We start from the raw sequence: 19,031 nt of genomic DNA, 5'->3' as shown, positions 1-19,031 counted from the left end.
AGGAAGGCTCTTGTGGAGAAGCTCCCTCTTTTGGATCCCCAAGGATCCTCCAAGTGTGGCTATTGGAGAGGCTAAGGTATGTAGAGCCTCCGGTTAATCCTTCTTCTTACTCCTTCCGTCACCTTACTATGAGGAAGAAGTTGTACCCGGATAGTTTTGCTTCCACCGAAGCCTATTGGGCCGCAAGATTGGCGGAGGAGGGTGGTCCTCATATCCGTTGGGTGGTGCCGTGGTGGCACTTGAGGTCCTTCACGGGGTTGCCTGCCTCGGGTGCTAGTCCTCGTTCTTTGATGGTGGTGGGTTTGAAGGTTGTTTCCTTCATTTATCCCGAAAGGCTCATGAGGCAAATGGGGCGTCAACAAAAGGTGCCCGCTCAAGATACTCTTGTCCAAGAGAATGTTTTCCGGAACTCCGAGCTTGTGGAGTTCTTCGAAAGATGGTGGGCCACTCGGCCACTTTGGGAGGTACCAAACCCCGTTGCCATGACATGGGTGACTCCCGCTTATGTCAAATGGTCACGAGCTCCGTCCTTGGAAGAGAGATCCAAATTTCGTAAGGACGAGGTTGTCGATTTGAAGTACCGAGAGGTTGGCAAGGCCAACCGTGCCTTCTTTGAGGAGTATGTTGATGGAGTTACTCCCGATGTGATGAGACCACCGAAGAGGAGGAGTTCCGGCCCCAAGAATATGGTGGGCCGTGCATTGGCTCGTCTTGGGTCGAATATGGGGTCTTGTGCTAGACCGGAGGCCATCGCCGTCTTAGATCCGTTGAGGATCCGTTCCGAGGAGGAAATCCATGCTAGGCGGGCCAACAAGAAGAGCAAGGGGAAGATGTACCCCGAAGGAAAAGGCAAGGGTAGAATGGAAGAGTGAAGACCTCCATTACCCACTTTATTATTATGTTGTATTATTGTTGTGAGTTTTTATTATGTTGTACTAGCTAGTTGTTGTGTGTTTTGTGCTAGTTTTATTATCTGAGGTGTGTTAGTTGACGCCTTAGCTTTGACAAGTTGTAGACTCGTCGAGCTTTATTTGTTGTTGAAATTGTAATCCCTCCCATTATTAATTAAATAAGAGGATTGCTCGTGTCGAAAATTGTGAACGTTTGTTTCTTCCATCCATTTTGTAAAGGTAATTCAATTTGAATCGTCCTAAACATTTGCACTCAGGAAAGCGGTATTTTGTGGAAAGGGAGAAAGGCTCACTTTTGTATGTTGGTGGGAAAGGGAATGGTTTTCCCTTTCTTTTTTTTTGGGATGTTTTTGTATGTGGGTAATGTTTTTTTTTTTATTGTGGGAATGGTTGTATCCTTCTTGTGTAAGAAAGGACTGCCTACGTATTCACCCGAAGAGGTGACATCAAACCATGATCGTAGTTCGAAATGATTTGTAAATTTGATTTGGGCTTTGTGGTTGTATCCCTCAGGTATAAGAGGGACTGCCTACGTATTCACCTGAAGAGGTGAAATCAAACCATGCTCGTAGTTCAGGGGGTTGTTTTGTTTTAGTGCAAATGGACGTTGCCTTTGACAGATCAAAGGACATTCGAAACGGGCAAGGTGACGTAGCTTAGACTCGATAAAACATGCAATTTCAAATCAGAACACGTTGAGTAACTTGACTTGAAAAGGGTTGAGGTCGTTGCTAGTTGTAAAACTAGGCTAGGTCGTTGGTTGCTAGGGTTCAAGGGTAGTATTTCTTGAGTTGGTCTAGGTTGGTCGGGTTTGTAAAGTCTTCCCCATCTAGGTCACTCAGTCTCACTGCGCCTCCCGAAAGTATTTTCTTGACCAGGTACGGCCCTGCCCAGTTGGGTTTGAATTTTCCCCTCGAATCGACGGGTAATGGTGCTCGAACTGACTTGAGGACCAAGTCGCCCTCCTGGATGTTTCTGGGTTTAACCTTCTTGTTGAATGCTCGTTGTATACGTTGTTGGTATAACTGGACGTTGTGCAAGGCGTTGAGTCGCCGTTCGTCTAGAAGAGTGAGTTGTTCGTACCTTTGACGGGTCCATTCCGCCTCAGGGACTTGACTCTCCAGTAGGATGCGCAGAGATGGGACCTCTAACTCTACCGGTTGAACCGCCTCCATACCGTATGCTAGGTAGAAGGGTGTGGCGCCTGTCGGTGTTCAAATGGAGGTTTGGTATCCCCAGAGTTTGCTCGGCCAATCGCGGTAGTTGTCTTGCATTTTCTTGATAATGGTGACAAGAGTTTTGTTCGCTGCCTCCACCGCTCCGTTAGTTTGGGGACGGTAGGGGGACGATCGATGTCGCTTGATCTTGTATTTGTCCAGCAAAGCTTGAGTTTCCGCCCGGAAGTGAGAGCCTTGATCGCTGATGATTTCATGGGGTACCCCATATCGGCAGATGATGTTGTTTTAAATGAACTTGGCCACTTGTTTGGCGGTCAAGACTGCATATGACTGTACTTCTACCCATTTGGTAAAGTAGTCGATGGCGACGAGGACGAAGAAATGCCCCTTGGTCCCTATCGGTTTGACTTTCCCGACGATGTCGATGCCCCAGGTTGAGAAAGGCCAGGGTGACGTCATGGTGTATAAAAGGGATGGTGGTATGTGTTGTATGTTGGCGAAGATTTGGCAATTGTGGCAATGTTTGACGTAGTTACGGCAATCGGCTTCCATGATGGTCCAGTAGTAACCTAGCCGCATGATTTTCCGGGTAAGCATCATTGCACTCATGTGAGGGCCACATTCTCCGTCGTGAACCTCTCCCATGACTTTCTTGGCTTTGTGATGGTAAATGCAATGGAGGAGAATTCCTTGGGGTGTTCTTTTGTAGAGTTGATTTTGGTTTATCACGAATTGTGATGCAAGTAAACGGATGGCTCTTTGTCCACTTTGATCAGAGTTGGGAGGGAATTCGTTTTTGGTTTTGTAATTGAGGATGACTTGGTACCAAGGTTCATCATGGCTTTCCTCGTCGTCGATAATGGCACAAATGTGAGTTGGCTAGCTCCTTCTCTCGACACATAGGGGCATTGATGTCATGTTGTCAGGTATGTTGACGAGCGCGGCGAGTTTTGCCAGGGAATCAACAAATTGATTTTCCTCTCGTGGCAAGTGGAAGTAGTCGGCTTGGTCGAAGAACTCGGCCTCTTGATTGATCTTTGCTCGGTAAGGAGATAAGCTGTCAGATCGTATTTTCCATGATCCGGACACCTGATTGATGATGAGCGAGGAATCGCCGTGGACCCTCAGTCTCTTGATGCCAAGTGTGATGGCTGCTTGTAGGCCGATGAGGCATGCTTCATATTCAGCGGCGTTGTTGGTGACAGCGAAGTCTAGTTTGACCGAGATCGGAACATGTTCTCCCTCTGGTGAAATTAGAAGGATTCCTACCCCGAAGCCTCTCAGATTGGATGCACCATCAAAGTATAGGTCCCATGCGTCGGAGTCGGCACAAAGGATGTCCTCGTTAGGAAGTGACCATGTGTCGGTCGTTGGATCCTCGTTGACGGGATTTTCGCCAGAAATCGCGATCGCTCTTCCCTTGATAACCTTGAGGGGTACGAACTTGAGATCAAACTCGGATAGCATCAGTGTCCATCTAGACAGCCTTCCGTTTAGTACGGGTTTTTCGAAGATGTATTTAACCGGGTCCATCTTGGAGTAGATGTGGACCGTGTAACTGAGCATGTAATGCCGCAGCTTTTTTGGTGACCATACTAGGGCAAGGCATGTCTTTTCCAGTTGGGTATACCTCGTCTCGTACTCAATGAACTTTTTGCTGATGTAATAGATGGCTCGCTCTTCGCTACCAACTGTTTGTGCTAGCATTGCTCCCATGGCTGTGTTGGTAACAGTCAGGTATAGGGATAGAGGAATCCCCGGTTGAGGTGGCATGAGGACAGGAGGTTTGGATAGGATTTCCTTTATCCTGTCGAAGACTTTCTGACAGTCGTCGTCACAATCGGTGTGATAGGAGGCACGAAGCTTCTTGAATATTGGTTCACAAATCATAGTGAGCTTGGCAATGAACCGGCTGATGTATTGGACCTGACCGAGAAATCCCCGAATCTCCTTCTCGTTCCTAGGCCGAGGCATTTGTTGAAGGGCTTTGATTTTGGTTGGATCAATCTAAATGCCTCTCTTGCTGACGACATTTTCCAAGACTTTTCCGGAGGTGACCCCGAATGCACACTTCTGAGGATTTAGTCTCATGTTATATTTCCGCAGACGAGCGAAGAATTTCCAGAGGGCACTGATGTGGCCGTGTGACACCCTCATTATAGCGGAAAAGTAAACACGTAATTCTACAGAAAAACTGACAGGATATGTTTGTAATAGGTTCAATTGGGTAAAAACCTGTAATTTTTAAAACTTTTCTAAACCATTCACAAACATTTCCAGAAGGAGGATGCCAACACCTGCAAATGCTAACAGAGTAATTTACATAACTATGCTAAAGCTGCGAGAATAAAGTGATACAAACCAAAGAAAAAGAGGGAGACATATGTCCCTAAAATGTATGTGACATAAAAAGGGTTTAAGGGTCACAATGAAATAAAACCAGACTAGGTCCCAAGGTTACTTTGCTCGCTAGCTCGTCCATGTACCCCATATATGCATCACCTACCTGTCAATCGCATTTTATACAAATACGAAAGCCACAGTCAGTGGGGAGTAACTCCGAGTTCTCCCAGCCACGAAATGTCATAATTAATATAACATGTAAACATAAGAATATGAATATGAATCACACACTGCCTTAGCATATAGATGCTAAGGCAATCGTGCTTATCATGTGAACAACAATATAACGCCACATAGTCCTAGCATGTGAATACTAGACCGACTCATACTACACTATCATGTGAATCACATAACATCCAGGAATCCAAACTCTATCAACCATAGCCGGCTTGCATCTCACCTTCTATGATTCATAGAATCATCAAACAAGAAAGGGCAATATATCAAAGACAGGCATAAGTTCTTAGTACGGTCAATAGTCACTTTGTAACTCAAGTCTATACCACGAGGTAGGGAAGGTAATCGAACCGGTATCTTGGCTCAGCGGTTACTATTAAGAAAACATGGCCAAGAGACAACACAACCCTAGCCTAAAATCTGCGCAGACCTAGACATGCGGATACACACCACCGCACCCAAGACTCACAACTTTTTTTAAAATAAAGTGAAGTGAGTACCCTAAGGACACCACCGAAGGGTTGGCTAGTACTTAAGCTGACCCCATACTATCAAAATAAGTACCTGAGGTCATGCCCCAACTTGGATAAACATCCACTAGTCAGGAACACAAAGGCTATCAAGCAGTGAACATATACTCGTCAGAGACTATAAAGACCTATCTATGATGAAGGCCGAAATACTCACCTAGGACCTAGTCACGCCTAGTCCCGACTTGAATACTTTAGCCCACACCACACAAGACTCACCACACAAGTCAAGTAAGACACCCACTTAACCTTAAGAGGGCAAAAAGTCCTACTTACCAACATAAAATCTAATATTCTATCATGTGAAAGGCTATATAAATGTCTATATACAGCATACAATCCCAACAGAATCCTCAATAAGTATTCAATACTACTTTCTAATTCTAACAATAGTACCATATTAAATGTTTCAGGGAATCTAGGGCCGTTTTTACAATATAAAAAGCTACTTAAATCAACTAATTACACATGTGAGATAAAAATATAATGAATGGCCTAAAACAAGAAAAAGGCCGACTATCTAATTCATTCAAAATTTCATCCAACCGAATTTTTACCCGCAACCCCAGCCCTACGACAGGTACGGGTTAAATTGCGGCTGACCAATCACTCAATTGACTGACATCGAGTCAGTCAAAGGGATTAAGGCTCAGTTTTCGGCACAATCAACAAAGCATTACAATTATCGCTATACAACTCATTTTGCTATTTCCAATTTCTATCATGTGAAAAATGAAAGTAAAACATTATCAATCACCTAAACACTTAACAAACAACAAGCACCACATCTACTACTAATGTGACATTAATTCGTCGAGTAACTCGGAATAGTTACCTTACGCTAGCAAAGAGACAAGTAAAAACTTGAGAAAGCTTCTAAAACCCCAAAATTACTCTTCATCTTCAACCACAAATGAGCCACCTAAAATAATTATGTGAAAGGACGATATTAACGAATTATCTTTATATAAAATATGAGACGTAAATTAATTTAATTATATTTTAAATAAACCAAACTAGCGTCAAAACAATTTATAGATACGGCCCAAACTCGCGACTTAGCCAGGCCACTGCCTAGGCCACGACCAGGCCACGGCCAGGCCAGGCCACAGCTAGGCCAATCCCTACGGTCCAGCCGTCTTAGGACGGTTTCCTAAGCCAAACCACGACGGATATCACACAAACAAAAGACCCAAACCCAACATGTACATGTACTTGAGACGTTAGCAAAGAGGTTGGTTCAAAAAAACATAAAGAAACCCGTCAAAACAGCCCGCTAAAACTGCTCGACAAAACCCATTTTCACTATTAAAGAAGCTCATTTGTGACCGTCTTAAGACGAAATTTTAAGCATTAAAATGATAGTATTCACCCAATTAAATTACCCAACATAATCACCCACTTCACCATGAATCCAAAGGTACCAACTTTTCTCAAAATGGATAAATAAAACTTGTATAAAACCGTCTCAAAAATTAATTCAATCTCAACTCTCTACCCCATCTCTCTCATTACTCCGTCCTTTAATATAATACTCCATAGTAACCAGATTTCCATCTCAATTTCAATATCGATATTGTCAAAGGTTCAAAGAACCGTGCTCAACACTTAGAGTACAAGGCTCTAAGCTACTCACCCTCGAGTCAAGGTCAAAGAGGAAGACGATTCAAATAAACTACCCAAATTTTGAAACTCAGCATAAATATCTGATGAATTCGTTGATACAATTATATAATATGCAATTTTTCCATCAATATCACATAATCATGCCTAGCCCACTCTACGGATACCTGCAATCTCCCATCATACTTTGTAAAAATTAAATGTTCCACTTAACCACAATAATATTCCATCCTTATTCAACTACAAACCCATTGAAGAACATGAATCCTTAACATCATCAGACCCTAGCTCTTCCAATTCTAATACACAATATAACCACGGACCCATCTCACCAACAATAAAATTAACTTATACAAAGTATTTACTATATGTATAAAGTACAATCAATAATAGGATCGGTAAAATCGTGTTACCTTAAACGCCCCTTATTCTTCGAATAAATGGTCCACAAGGCACGAGCCTCACCCCGGGTCTTCGAATCCTTCATAAAAGGGCAAGAAAACGGAATAAAGAAGCTAAAAGACGACACTTTTATAAGACGGCGAAAGACGAAACCACTACAAAAAGGAGACTTTCTTACCTTAAAAGGAGGAGGAAGGAAAGGGGAAGAGAATGGTACAAAAATTACGGAATTTGGTTGAGAATGGAGGCGGGATCTGAGGTTTGAATGATCGGAAAATGACGGACTGATGTTGTTGCTGTTGAATTACGCAAAAAGGGAAGGGGAAAAGAAGGGTCAGGGGAAACGGTGAGGGAGTAATAATAATAATTAATAATAATAATAATAATAATAATGATACACCAGCTAGCTTGCTAGCTTCTAATTATACGTACGTTTCTTCATCGTTAAGTAATTTCGTTCGTTTTTAAAACCGTCTCAAGTTAATAAAAATCGGTTTTTAATAAAAGTTTCAGTAATAAAACGAAATTAATAATAAATAAATTTAATGAGTGAAAATAAAATAAACTCAGCTAGTTAACGGAAATAATACGATATCAGCTTGAATCGGAATTATTAGCGATTTTTACGAAACTAACGGATATTAATAAAAATTGCTATTTTAGTGAAATAAGCTCAAAATAGCTAATTGGACGGTTTTGTTCCCAAAATCCATCTCGGGTTTACTTAAAACAACTTTCATGAGGACTCGTAAAGAAACGGAAATTATTAAATAAATAAACCCGAACTAACTTCAATAAATTCGAACTAACTTTAAATAAACTTATTAATGATTATTAAATTTAACGTAACGAATTATAATGAAATTAATTAATTAGCTGAGAAAATAAATATATAAATTGTTAACCAACGAAATTAAATATAAAGTAGCAATTAAAAGAATGTTATCCAACTTATTAAAATACGGGGTGTTACAATCACCCCATCTTTTAAAAAGTTTCGTCCTCGAAACTTGAAAGTATAAATGAAAAGTTATAAAAATAAAACTGAAATTGGAATCGGTAACCAAAACATTTTAAAAGGTCACTGATCGTAAGAATCAAAATTCTTTAAAAGTTTCAAATAAAATTTTCTGTCAGAACCAGATTCTCATCAAAGGAACGGAAGGGTTCTCGTTACGTATTCAAGAACATCACATTCCAAATCAAAGATAAGGTCAAAAGGCAAATTATTTGTATAAGTCAAAATCAAAATACCTTCAAAAACATTAATGAAGAGTTTTCAAAAATATAAGTCTCATTCATGGAACGGAAATGCTCTTGTCGCGCACACAAGAACGCTAACTTTCCAAGTCAGAGACAAATTTAAAACCGAAAATCACTCGTCGACAAGAGTAGAACAAGCTATTAAACGTCTCTAATAACGTCCGATTAACGTTAAAATCCAAAGAAAAGGTAGTCCACCCAAATTTTCTTTTGCATAAGCCAAAATGGAAATAAAGGTTTCACCTTTAAATAACTAAAATAGGAGTTAAATTCCTGAAATATAATATTAAACTTTGACAAAGGCATCATAATAGATCAAAGTGAATAGAAATTGGATAAAATTTACAAAAATCTCAGGTTTAGCAACTCAAAACCATAAGGAAGTCTATACTCAAAGAACAATTAGAGAGTCATATCGAATTTTCATTTTCCAAATTTTTACAAGTAGGGAAAATTTTGTGAGGGTAACATAAATTTTTAACAACGAACCAAAAATAGTAGTTTGAAATATTTAGAAATTGTGTGAAATGAAAAGTAAGTTAGACATCATAGATACAAGTATGCTAAGAGGGTTCAAGCTTAACCAACAAAAGAGATATGATGAACTTCCTAGGGATAAGGACTGAAGTCAAATTTACAAGGATGTCAAAGATAGAGTTTCACAAGATACGAGTGTCAAACTTAAAGGAGGAGCAAGTTGAAGCGAGGAAAGGAGGTATGAACGGTAACGCTTATGATCGAGGAGAAAGGGAATTTAGACAACAAGGAAACTTAAGCAACATGTCAGGGTGTGAGACTAAAAGAGTCGAATCATAAAGATAACTAGTTAACAACCAGTAAGAAATATTAGAATTAGGGAGGTATTCAAGACAAGGAAATAACGAGTAAACTTTTATACTTAAGAATCAAATCCAACCAAGGTTAACACCCCACAAGAAAGAGTGCTATCAAATGGCGTTAAGGGATGATTAGCAAGGGTGAAAGGACAAGTTGGGAGGATACAAATGTAACTTCCTAGGAAGAAGAATAGAGAGTTTAGATGAGGGATAGGCACCAAGAGATTAAGAATAAGGCGAGATACAAAAAGAACGAGAAATATCTTCAAGGAAGTAGAAGCATTCTTCAAAGGTTGAACAAATCTTCAATCCTCAGCAAAAGGCACTAAATCTTGATCTTCTTAAAATATAAGTGTCCTTTCAATGGAACGGAGATACTCTTGGCGATCACTCAAGAACATCAATATTCCAATTCAAAGACATAAAAATACATTTTTACACCAACAAATGATAAAACTAATTATCAGACGTCTCCAATAACAAGCTTTAACACTAATTGACGTTAAAACCAGTGAAAAACATTAAAATATTTTCAAAACCTTTAGTTCAAATTTTAAATAAGGGCAATAACTCCTTTAACTATAAATAAGTTCACGGTCATTGATCTAAGAACGCAACAATTATTAAATGACAATCAACAAACATGTTAGTACCTAACAAAGAGCAAACACAAAGAGACTACAACATAAGATCCTAAATCTACCCATCTTACCCATCTCTCAAGTTTATTATTTTAAGGTCAAGTTATTTATATTGGGGTGCACAAACGTGCGTCGGGAGCAAATATGCTCTGATACCAACTGTGACACCCTCAATATAAAGTAGCAATTAAAAGAATGTTATCCAACTTATTAAAATACAGGGTGTTACTTTAAAACTTGTCAAGGGAATCCAATTTTTGTAACACCCCGTATTTTAATAAGTTGGATAACATTCTTTTAATTGCTACTTTATATTTAATTTCGTTGGTTAACAATTTATATATTTATTTTCTCAGCTAATTAATTAATTTCATTATAATTCGTTACGTTAAATTTAATAATCATTAATAAGTTTATTTAAAGTTAGTTCGAATTTATTGAAGTTAGTTCGGGTTTATTTATTTAATAATTTCCGTTTCTTTACGAGTCCTCATGAAAGTTGTTTTAAGTAAACCCGAGATGGATTTTGGGAACAAAACCGTCCAATTAGCTATTTTGAGCTTATTTCACTAAAATAGCAATTTTTATTAATATCCGTTAGTTTCGTAAAAATCGCTAATAATTCCGATTCAAGCTGATATCGTATTATTTCCGTTAACTAGCTGAGTTTATTTTATTTTCACTCATTAAATTTATTTATTATTAATTTCGTTTTATTACTGAAACTTTTATTAAAAACCGATTTTTATTAACTTGAGACGGTTTTAAAAACGAACGAAATTACTTAACGATGAAGAAACGTACGTATAATTAGAAGCTAGCAAGCTAGCTGGTGTATCATTATTATTATTATTATTATTATTATTAATTATTATTATTACTCCCTCACCGTTTCCCCTGACCCTTCTTTTCCCCTTCCCTTTTTGCGTAATTCAACAGCAACAACATCAGTCCGTCATTTTCCGATCATTCAAACCTCAGATCCCGCCTCCATTCTCAACCAAATTCCGTAATTTTTGTACCATTCTCTTCCCCTTTCCTTCCTCCTCCTTTTAAGGTAAGAAAGTCTCCTTTTTGTAGTGGTTTCGTCTTTCGCCGTCTTATAAAAGTGTCGTCTTTTAGCTTCTTTATTCCGTTTTCTTGCCCTTTTATGAAGGATTCGAAGACCCGGGGTGAGGCTCGTGCCTTGTGGACCATTTATTCGAAGAATAAGGGGCGTTTAAGGTAACACGATTTTACCGATCCTATTATTGATTGTACTTTATACATATAGTAAATACTTTGTATAAGTTAATTTTATTGTTGGTGAGATGGGTCCGTGGTTATATTGTGTATTAGAATTGGAAGAGCTAGGGTCTGATGATGTTAAGGATTCATGTTCTTCAATGGGTTTGTAGTTGAATAAGGATGGAATATTATTGTGGTTAAGTGGAACATTTAATTTTTACAAAGTATGATGGGAGATTGCAGGTATCCGTAGAGTGGGCTAGGCATGATTATGTGATATTGATGGAAAAATTGCATATTATATAATTGTATCAACGAATTCATCAGATATTTATGCTGAGTTTCAAAATTTGGGTAGTTTATTTGAATCGTCTTCCTCTTTGACCTTGACTCGAGGGTGAGTAGCTTAGAGCCTTGTACTCTAAGTGTTGAGCACGGTTCTTTGAACCTTTGACAATATCGATATTGAAATTGAGATGGAAATCATCGGTTACTATGGAGTATTATATTAAAGGACGGAGTAATGAGAGAGATGGGGTAGAGAGTTGAGATTGAATTAATTTTTGAGACGGTTTTATACAAGTTTTATTTATCCATTTTGAGAAAAGTTGGTACCTTTGGATTCATGGTGAAGTGGGTGATTATGTTGGGTAATTTAATTGGGTGAATACTATCATTTTAATGCTTAAAATTTCGTCTTAAGACGGTCACAAATGAGCTTCTTTAATAGTGAAAATGGGTTTTGTCGAGCAGTTTTAGCGGGCTGTTTTGACGGGTTTCTTTATGTTTTTTTGAACCAACCTCTTTGCTAACGTCTCAAGTACATGTACATGTTGGGTTTGGGTCTTTTGTTTGTGTGATATCCGTCGTGGTTTGGCTTAGGAAACCGTCCTAAGACGGCTGGACCGTAGGGATTGGCCTAGTGTGGCCCTGGCCTTGGCCGTGGCCTGGTCGTGGCCTAGGCAGTGGCCTGGCTAAGTCGCGAGTTTGGGCCGTATCTATAAATTGTTTTGACGCTAGTTTGGTTTATTTAAAATATAATTAAATTAATTTACGTCTCATATTTTATATAAAGATAATTCGTTAATATCGTCCTTTCACATAATTATTTTAGGTGGCTCATTTGTGGTTGAAGATGAAGAGTAATTTTGGGGTTTTAGAAGCTTTCTCAAGTTTTTACTTGTCTCTTTGCTAGCGTAAGGTAACTATTCCGAGTTACTCGACGAATTAATGTCACATTAGTAGTAGATGTGGTGCTTGTTGTTTGTTAAGTGTTTAGGTGATTGATAATGTTTTACTTTCATTTTTCACATGATAGAAATTGGAAATAGCAAAATGAGTTGTATAGCGATAATTGTAATGCTTTGTTGATTGTGCCGAAAACTGAGCCTTAATCCCTTTGACTGACTCGATGTCAGTCAATTGAGTGATTGGTCAGCCGCAATTTAACCCGTACCTGTCGTAGGGCTGGGGTTGCGGGTAAAAATTCGGTTGGATGAAATTTTGAATGAATTAGATAGTCGGCCTTTTTCTTGTTTTAGGCCATTCATTATATTTTTATCTCACATGTGTAATTAGTTGATTTAAGTAGCTTTTTATATTGTAAAAACGGCCCTAGATTCCCTGAAACCTTTAATATGGTACTATTGTTAGAATTAGAAAGTAGTATTGAATACTTATTGAGGATTCTGTTGGGATTGTATGCTGTATATAGACATTTATATAGCCTTTCACATGATAGAATATTAGATTTTATGTTGGTAAGTAGGACTTTTTGCCCTCTTAAGGTTAAGTGGGTGTCTTACTTGACTTGTGTGGTGAGTCTTGTGTGGTGTGGGCTAAAGTATTCAAGCTGGGACTAGCTGTGACTAGGTCCTAGGTGAGTATTTCGGCCTTCATCATAGATAGGTCTTTATAGTCTCTGACGAGTATATGTTCACTGCTTGATAGCCTTTGTGTTCCTGACTAGTGGATGTTTATCCAAGTTGGGGCATGACCTCAGGTACTTATTTTGATAGTATGGGGTCAGCTTAAGTACTAGCCAACCCTTCGGTGGTGTCCTTAGGGTACTCACTTCACTTTATTTTAAAAAAAGTTGTGAGTCTTGGGTGCGGTGGTGTGTATCCGCATGTCTAGGTCTGCGCAGATTTTAGGCTAGGGTTGTGTTGTCTCTTGGCCATGTTTTCTTAATAGTAACCGCTGAGCCAAGATACCGGTTCGATTACCTTCCCTACCTCGTGGTATAGACTTGAGTTACAAAGTGACTATTGACCGTACTAAGAACTTATGCCTGTCTTTGATATATTGCCCTTTCTTGTTTGATGATTCTATGAATCATAGAAGGTGAGATGCAAGCCGGCTATGGTTGATAGAGTTTGGATTCCTGGATGTTATGTGATTCACATGATAGTGTAGTATGAGTCGGTCTAGTATTCACATGCTAGGACTATGTGGCGTTATATTGTTGTTCACATGATAAGCACGATTGCCTTAGCATCTATATGCTAAGGCAGTGTGTGATTCATATTCATATTCTTATGTTTACATGTTATATTAATTATGACATTTCGTGGCTGGGAGAACTCGGAGTTACTCCCCACTGACTGTGGCTTTCGTATTTGTATAAAATGCGATTGACAGGTAGGTGATGCATATATGGGGTACATGGACGAGCTAGCGAGCAAAGTAACCTTGGGACCTAGTCTGGTTTTATTTCATTGTGACCCTTAAACCCTTTTTATGTCACATACATTTTAGGGACATATGTCTCCCTCTTTTTCTTTGGTTTGTATCACTTTATTCTCGCAGCTTTAGCATAGTTATGTAAATTACTCTGTTAGCATTTGCAGGTGTTGGCATCCTCCTTCTGGAAATGTTTGTGAATGGTTTAGAAAAGTTTTAAAAATTACAGGTTTTTACCCAATTGAACCTATTACAAACATATCCTGTCAGTTTTTCTGTAGAATTACGTGTTTACTTTTCCGCTATAATGAGGGTGTCACAGTTGGTATCAGAGCATATTTGCTCCCGACGCACGTTTGTGCACCCCAATATAAATAACTTGACCTTAAAATAATAAACTTGAGAGATGGGTAAGATGGGTAGATTTAGGATCTTATGTTGTAGTCTCTTTGTGTTTGCTCTTTGTTAGGTACTAACATGTTTGTTGATTGTCATTTAATAATTGTTGCGTTCTTAGATCAATGACCGTGAACTTATTTATAGTTAAAGGAGTTATTGCCCTTATTTAAAAAAAAAAAAAATTTGAACTAAAGGTTTTGAAAATATTTTAATGTTTTTCACTGGTTTTAACGTCAATTAGTGTTAAAGCTTGTTATTGGAGACGTCTGATAATTAGTTTTATCATTTGTTGGTGTAAAAATGTATTTTTATGTCTTTGAATTGGAATATTGATGTTCTTGAGTGATCGCCAAGAGTATCTCCGTTCCATTGAAAGGACACTTATATTTTAAGAAGATCAAGATTTAGTGCCTTTTGCTGAGGATTGAAGATTTGTTCAACCTTTGAAGAATGCTTCTACTTCCTTGAAGATATTTCTCGTTCTTTTTGTATCTCGCCTTATTCTTAATCTCTTGGTGCCTATCCCTCATCTAAACTCTCTATTCTTCTTCCTAGGAAGTTACATTTGTATCCTCCCAACTTGTCCTTTCACCCTTGCTAATCATCCCTTAACGCCATTTGATAGCACTCTTTCTTGTGGGGTGTTAACCTTGGTTGGATTTGATTCTTAAGTATAAAAGTTTACTCGTTATTTCCTTGTCTTGAATACCTCCCTAATTCTAATATTTCTTACTGGTTGTTAACTAGTTATCTTTATGATTCGACTCTTTTAGTCTCACACCCTGACATGTTGCTTAAGTTTCCTTGTTGTCTAAATTCCCTTTCTCCTCGATCATAAGCGTTACCGTTCATACCTCCTTTCCTCGCTTCAACTTGCTCCTCCTTTAAGTTTGACACTCGTATCTTGTGAAACTCTATCTTTGACATCCTTGTAAATTTGACTTCAGTCCTTATCCCTAGGAAGTTCATCATATCTCTTTTGTTGGTTAAGCTTGAACCCTCTTAGCATACTTGTAACTATTCCGAGTTTTTGTAACAGCCCAAGGTAACCTGCTAGCGTGATATTGTCCGCTCTGGGAGACACAACCCCCTCACGGCTTTAAAACGCGTCACACTAGGAAGAGGTAGCCACATGATTATAAACCATGCTTCGTTCCCCTCTTCTACCGATGTGGGAAGGTCACCTTCCAAGTACAATCAATAATAGGATCGGTAAAATCGTGTTACCTTAAACGCCCCTTATTCTTCGAATAAATGGTCCACAAGGCACGAGCCTCACCCCGGGTCTTCGAATCCTTCATAAAAGGGCAAGAAAACGGAATAAAGAAGCTAAAAGACGACACTTTTATAAGACGGCGAAAGACGAAACCACTACAAAAAGGAGACTTTCTTACCTTAAAAGGAGGAGGAAGGAAAGGGGAAGAGAATGGTACAAAAATTACGGAATTTGGTTGAGAATGGAGGCGGGATCTGAGGTTTGAATGATCGGAAAATGACGGACTGATGTTGTTGCTGTTGAATTACGCAAAAAGGGAAGGGGAAAAGAAGGGTCAGGGGAAACGGTGAGGGAGTAATAATAATAATTAATAATAATAATAATAATAATGATACACCAGCTAGCTTGCTAGCTTCTAATTATACGTACGTTTCTTCATCGTTAAGTAATTTCGTTCGTTTTTAAAACCGTCTCAAGTTAATAAAAATCGGTTTTTAATAAAAGTTTCAGTAATAAAACGAAATTAATAATAAATAAATTTAATGAGTGAAAATAAAATAAACTCAGCTAGTTAACGGAAATAATGGAAGGTGACCTTCCCACATCGGTAGAAGAGGGGAACGAAGCATGGTTTATAATCATGTGGCTACCTCTTCCTAGTGTGACGCGTTTTAAAGCCGTGAGGGGGTTGTGTCTCCCAGAGCGGACAATATCACGCTAGCAGGTTACCTTGGGCTGTTACAAATGGTATCAGAGCCGGGGCCTGTGCCGGTGGGCAGCGAGGACGCTGCCTTCTCCTCTGGGGAGGAGGGAAGGTGACCTTCCCACATCGGTAGAAGAGGGGAACGAAGCATGGTTTATAATCATGTGGCTACCTCTTCCTAGTGTGACGCGTTTTAAAGCCGTGAGGGGGTTGTGTCTCCCAGAGCGGACAATATCACGCTAGCAGGTTACCTTGGGCTGTTACAAGATTGAGACTTATATTTTTGAAAACTCTTCATTAATGTTTTTGAAGGTAACACGATTTTACCGATCCTATTATTGATTGTACTTTATACATATAGTAAATACTTTGTATAAGTTAATTTTATTGTTGGTGAGATGGGTCCGTGGTTATATTGTGTATTAGAATCTGGTTCTGACAGAAAATTTATTATTATTATTATTATTATTATTATTATTAATTATTATTACTCCCTCACCGTTTCCCCTGACCCTTCTTTTCCCCTTCCCTTTTTGCGTAATTCAACAGCAACAACATCAGTCCGTCATTTTCCGATCATTCAAACCTCAGATCCCGCCTCCATTCTCAACCAAATTACGTAATTTTTGTACCATTCTCTTCCCCTTTCCTTCCTCCTCCTTTTAAGGATTCGAAGACCCGGGGTGAGGCTCGTGCCTTGTGGACCATTTATTCGAAGAATAAGGGGCGTTTAAGGTGGCTCATTTGTGGTTGAAGATGAAGAGTAATTTTGGGGTTTTAGAAGCTTTCTCAAGTTTTTACTTGTCTCTTTGCTAGCGTAAGGTAACTATTCCGAGTTACTCGACGAATTAATGTCACATTAGTAGTAGATGTGGTGCTTGTTGTTTGTTAAGTGTTTAGGTGATTGATAATGTTTTACTTTCATTTTTCACATGATAGAAATTGGAAATAGCAAAATGAGTTGTATAGCGATAATTGTAATGCTTTGTTGATTGTGCCAAAATCGAGCCTTAATCCCTTTTGACTCGATGTCGATGTCGATCAATTGAGTGATTGGTCACCGCAATTTAACCCGCACTGTCGTAGGGGTGGGGTTCGGGTAAAAATTGGTTGGATGAAATTTTGAATGAATTAGATAGTCGGCCTTTTTCTTGTTTTAGGCCATTCATTATATTTTTATCTCACATGTGTAATTAGTTGATTTAAGTAGCTTTTTATATTGTAAAAACGGCCCTAGATTCCCTGAAACCTTTAATATGGTACTATTGTTAGAATTAGAAAGTAGTATTGAATACTTATTGAGGATTCTGTTGGGATTGTATGCTGTATATAGACATTTATATAGCCTTTCACATGATAGAATATTAGATTTTATGTTGGTAAGTAGGACTTTTTGCCCTCTTAAGGTTAAGTGGGTGTCTTACTTGACTTGTGTGGTGAGTCTTGTGTGGTGTGGGCTAAAGTATTCAAGCTGGGACTAGCTGTGACTAGGTCCTAGGTGAGTATTTCGGCCTTCATCATAGATAGGTCTTTATAGTCTCTGACGAGTATATGTTCACTGCTTGATAGCCTTTGTGTTCCTGACTAGTGGATGTTTATCCAAGTTGGGGCATGACCTCAGGTACTTATTTTGATAGTATGGGGTCAGCTTAAGTACTAGCCAACCCTTCGGTGGTGTCCTTAGGGTACTCACTTCACTTTATTTTAAAAAAAGTTGTGAGTCTTGGGTGCGGTGGTGTGTATCCGCATGTCTAGGTCTGCGCAGATTTTAGGCTAGGGTTGTGTTGTCTCTTGGCCATGTTTTCTTAATAGTAACCGCTGAGCCAAGATACCGGTTCGATTACCTTCCCTACCTCGTGGTATAGACTTGAGTTACAAAGTGACTATTGACCGTACTAAGAACTTATGCCTGTCTTTGATATATTGCCCTTTCTTGTTTGATGATTCTATGAATCATAGAAGGTGAGATGCAAGCCGGCTATGGTTGATAGAGTTTGGATTCCTGGATGTTATGTGATTCACATGATAGTGTAGTATGAGTCGGTCTAGTATTCACATGCTAGGACTATGTGGCGTTATATTGTTGTTCACATGATAAGCACGATTGCCTTAGCATCTATATGCTAAGGCAGTGTGTGATTCATATTCATATTCTTATGTTTACATGTTATATTAATTATGACATTTCGTGGTTGGGAGAACTCGGAGTTACTCCCCACTGACTGTGGCTTTCGTATTTGTATAAAATGCGATTGACAGGTAGGTGATGCATATATGGGGTACATGGACGAGCTAGCGAGCAAAGTAACCTTGGGACCTAGTCTGGTTTTATTTCATTGTGACCCTTAAACCCTTTTTATGTCACATACATTTTAGGGACATATGTCTCCCTCTTTTTCTTTGGTTTGTATCACTTTATTCTCGCAGCTTTAGCATAGTTATGTAAATTACTCTGTTAGCATTTGCAGGTGTTGGCATCCTCCTTCTGGAAATGTTTGTGAATGGTTTAGAAAAGTTTTAAAAATTACAGGTTTTTACCCAATTGAACCTATTACAAACATATCCTGTCAGTTTTTCTGTAGAATTACGTGTTTACTTTTCCGCTATAATGAGGGTGTCACAGGCCGTCCCGTTCTTTTGACTTGACAATCATGTCATCGACATATACCTCTACCTCCTTGTGCATCATATCATGTAGGAGAGTGGTAGTGGTTCTCTAATAGGTTGCTCCGGCGTTGATGAGGCCGAAAGGCATGACTGTGTAGCAATATGTACCCCACTGTGTAGTGAATGCTGTCTTGTGCATGTCTTCCTCAGCCTTTTAATCTGGTTGTACCCAG

At 39.0% G+C, this 19,031-nt stretch overlaps 3 long non-coding RNA genes across 4 annotated transcripts; 2 read left to right on the top strand and 1 right to left on the bottom strand.

The window, feature by feature from the left end:
• Nucleotides 1–4,311: 4,311 nt before the first annotated feature.
• LOC141609189 (uncharacterized) lies at nt 4,312–7,559 on the bottom strand. The gene is made up of 4 exons (XR_012527277.1): nt 7,403–7,559; nt 7,236–7,303; nt 6,035–6,121; nt 4,312–4,595 (listed from the first exon to the last, which is right to left on the bottom strand). It is a non-coding gene; the product is annotated as an uncharacterized LOC141609189 (long non-coding RNA).
• Nucleotides 7,560–10,867: 3,308 nt separating this feature from the next.
• Nucleotides 10,868–14,117, top strand: LOC141609188 (uncharacterized). 2 transcript variants are annotated; one of them, XR_012527275.1, is made up of 4 exons: nt 10,868–11,021; nt 11,121–11,188; nt 12,306–12,392; nt 13,832–14,117. It is a non-coding gene; the product is annotated as an uncharacterized LOC141609188 (long non-coding RNA). The 2 variants fall into 2 exon arrangements; XR_012527276.1 differs by lacking the exon at nt 12,306–12,392 and having other exon boundaries at nt 10,873–11,021; nt 13,832–14,116.
• A 2,580-nt stretch (nt 14,118–16,697) lies between these two features.
• Nucleotides 16,698–18,638, top strand: LOC141609187 (uncharacterized). The gene is made up of 2 exons (XR_012527274.1): nt 16,698–17,013; nt 18,451–18,638. It is a non-coding gene; the product is annotated as an uncharacterized LOC141609187 (long non-coding RNA).
• Nucleotides 18,639–19,031: the final 393 nt, after the last annotated feature.

This window comes from Silene latifolia, chromosome 10 (genome assembly GCF_048544455.1).
Source record: "Silene latifolia isolate original U9 population chromosome 10, ASM4854445v1, whole genome shotgun sequence".
Lineage (NCBI taxonomy): Eukaryota > Viridiplantae > Streptophyta > Magnoliopsida > Caryophyllales > Caryophyllaceae > Silene > Silene latifolia.
This window is presented reverse-complemented; position numbering and strand designations above follow the sequence as displayed.